Source organism: Chrysochloris asiatica, unplaced genomic scaffold (genome assembly GCF_000296735.1).
Source record: "Chrysochloris asiatica unplaced genomic scaffold, ChrAsi1.0 scaffold00048, whole genome shotgun sequence".
NCBI lineage: Eukaryota > Metazoa > Chordata > Mammalia > Afrosoricida > Chrysochloridae > Chrysochloris > Chrysochloris asiatica.
The window spans coordinates 2,911,899-2,915,316 of record NW_006408566.1 but is presented as its reverse complement, the minus strand read 5'-3'; the positions used below and the strand labels follow the sequence as shown (position 1 = coordinate 2,915,316).

The window sequence follows — 3,418 nt, the reverse complement described above, 5'->3', positions numbered from 1 at the left end:
ATGTGAACTTTATTACAACTGAAAAGGACTTCTGACTCAGAAAGGAAAACTAGTTGTTTTCCAGAACTATTGTCAAAATATTGGCTGATTATTATCTCTCTGGCAAACAAACTGCTAAAAAGTCATCCTGGAATACTCATGTGAAGCATCATGACTATAGAAGAAAATAGAACATAGCACATTGCTTACGTAGAAAGTAGTCCCTGGGTAGTGCAAATGGTTATAAATTGACTGCTAACCAAAAAGTTAGAGGTTCTAGTCCACCCAGAGGTGCCTTGGAAGAAAAGCATGATGAGTGTTCTACCCTTGTAAAATCATCCATTGAAAATGCTATGGAACACAGATGTGGTCAGACACATACAGGGTCAGGGTTGACTCCATAGAAACTGGCTTGCTTAGCCTCTCTGGAAAAGAAGAAATCACTGAGGTTCACATTTCTGGAACTCTGTGCTGCAGATTTTTCTGCAGATAATACCTCTCTTCTATCCCAGAGTCCTGGTGTAGTGCTGTGGGTTAATGCTCCAGACTGCAAAGCCATTTGAACTGCAAGGTCGGAGGTTCAAGCTCACCAGGTGCTCCTTGGAAACCCTGTACAGGGTTGCTGTGGGTCAGAAGTGACTCGAAGGCACTCAACAACAACAACATCCCAGGTTCTAGAAGTCTTATGGTTACAATTCAAGGGGTCTGCTTTTTGTTTTGCATTTTTGTTTTTTAATGGCATGTATTTTAGCAGTGTAAAATAATAATTATTGTTATAGGTGAAGACAGGGACTGAGATGGATTGGTCAGGATATGAGTGTTTCTCAATGACCGTGCCTATGTGTTTGCTAATATTTGAAAATAAATGCTCTCAAAACGAGCCATGACATTTATTACATTTAGAGAAATTTCTAAATTTTCATGTAGTACATTCAAGTTATGACTTTGGAAAAAGAATTTCTAAAGAAATAATTTTGGTCAGGAAACTTCCTAATTTCACCATTGCATTTGAGGGACAGCTTTTCTGGATATATGATTTTTGGTTGGCAAGTTTTTTAATTCATAGATTTGTATATGCCATTCCATCGCTGCCTCACCTGCATGGTTTCTTCTGAAACATCAGAATTTCAAAGGAAAGGTTAGAAAAGTGGTTAGCGCATGCTAGGAACTGGAACTGACGCTGAGCAAGAACAACAAGAGAGGGAGGACAGCCTAATGAACAGCGGCCAGACAGGCTCACCATCTTGGGAGCAGTTTTGTCAACAGAAGGTGGCCGGGCAGAGTGGATTCACACAGGAGATGGGAAAGGTACAATTGCTTCTTTTCTCTCCCATTCCCTTGGTGACCAGAAGTGTGTTCACTTCCCACCCTCATCCATCTCCAAATCAGACCCTGCTCTCCATTCAGAGCTACAAGGTTGGGAGCTATGCAAGTAGGAGGCAGGGGTCAGCTGTGCCATTAAAGGGCATTCTTTGGCCTGAGAAACAACAATAGCATACAACAATCTGAGATTATTAAACATGACAACACCACCCCCAACTCTGTCAGACATGTTATTGTTAAGTACTATTGACTTGGTTCTGACTCATAACTACCCTGTATAGAGTTTCCAAGGCTTTAGCTCTTTGAGAGAGCAAAAACTTCATCTTTCTCCTGTGGAGTGGATGACAGCTTGAATCGTGGATGAGAAATAGATAAGAAAACACTCCAGTGCCTATCATATGGAAGTGCTAAAAGTAAAATAAACCTACAAGACTGACAACAGGGAACCAGACATATCAATTTATAATGAAGTCAACTACAAAGCAAAAAGAGGGAATAGTGTTTATATAGAACTTCCAAAAGGGAAGGAAATCAAGAAGATTTCAAGATAAAACAGACAGCTTTGAAAAAGGGAGAATATTAATAAATTATAGGATAAACTCAAATAAAATGAATAAACTTGTACATGAAAATAAAAAAAAGAGGAAAACATGATTTAGTATACATTAACACAACAGAAGTCAAAATGCAAAGAAAACCCACAAACAAAAAAAAAACTCAGTAGAGAAAATTATGGTGACCAAAGAAACACCATACATACACACACATTCACACAAACACACAGCAAAAAAAAAAAAAAAAATACAGCAATCAATTCATACCTATTGATAATTGCACTGAATATAAATGGATTAAATGTACCAGTCAAGAGACAGAGAAAGCAAAATGGACAAGAAAACAGAATCCTTCAGTAGGCTGTTGACAAGAGAAACATTAAAAATATGATGACAGTCTAAATGCACATCCACAAAAGAATGGTTATAAACACTCTTTGGTACATATACACAATGGAATACTGCACAATGTTAAAGATGAGTGTGTGAAACAACTCGCAACATGAATGAACATGTTGAGTGAAAATAGTGAATCACAAAATGACAAAGATTATATGAGCCCAATGTGGTAACAAGTTAAGAAAGATTTTCTTTATAAAAGAAACAACTTATGATGGTTATCAAGGTGTGGTGGATGGTCATGGTGGTTATGTGCCATGGAGTCAGTTCCGACTCATAGCGACCCTGTATAGGGTTTCCAAGGCTGTAAACCTTTATGGGAGCAGAAAGCCTCATCTTTCTCCCACAGAACAGCTGGTAGGTTCAAACTGCTAACCTTAAAGTTTGCAGCCCGATTCATAGCCGCTATACTATCAAGGTGTAGAAAAAATTATTTATGGACTAGAGGGTAGACACACGTTAGCATTGGTGACAGGTCAGGCAATATGCCAGAGGATGGTTAACAGAGGAAAGATGAAAGTAGTGGGTGAAAGAGGGAGTGACGAAATGTTAAAATAAATAGAGGTAAATATTGTTAATTGTTGGTACATGGAAGGGATTGCACTTATTGTAATGAAGCAGTGTATGATTTATTAAATGTGGAACTGATGATCTGCTCTGTAAATTTCACTCAATTCACCATAAAAAGTTAAAAAAAAAAAATCTTGAAATGATCTTCTCTATGATGAATGTAACACCATTCCTCTTCAACTGATCATTCTGGCCATAGTAAACTAGATTAAAAATGATCCAAACCAGTCAATTTCAGCTCATTAATGTATAGGATATAGATCTTTATGTGTTCCATTTCATTTTGACAACTTTCAATTTTCCTAGATTCAAATATCATATATGCCATGTTTTAATTAATAATTAATATTACAGCTGTTTCTCCTTGAGGCATCTCTTCCCCAGTTATATTTTGAGTGCCTTCCAACCTGAGGGACTCAACTTCTGGCACTGTATATGACCATATGTTCATGCTATTCATAATGTTTCATTGTTCAATATTCTGCTGATCTCTGGCAGTGTTCCAGTGCCATTCATAAGGTTTTCAGTGGGTAAACATTCAAAAGTAGTTTGCCTCTTCTTCCTAGTCTGTCTTAATCTGGAAGTTCAACTGA

At 37.6% G+C, this 3,418-nt stretch overlaps 1 pseudogene; it reads left to right on the top strand.

Annotated features, from left to right (window-relative positions):
- Positions 1-1,137: 1,137 nt before the first annotated feature.
- LOC102829173 overlaps positions 1,138-3,418 on the top strand; it is a 90,252-nt pseudogene continuing 87,971 nt past the window's right edge.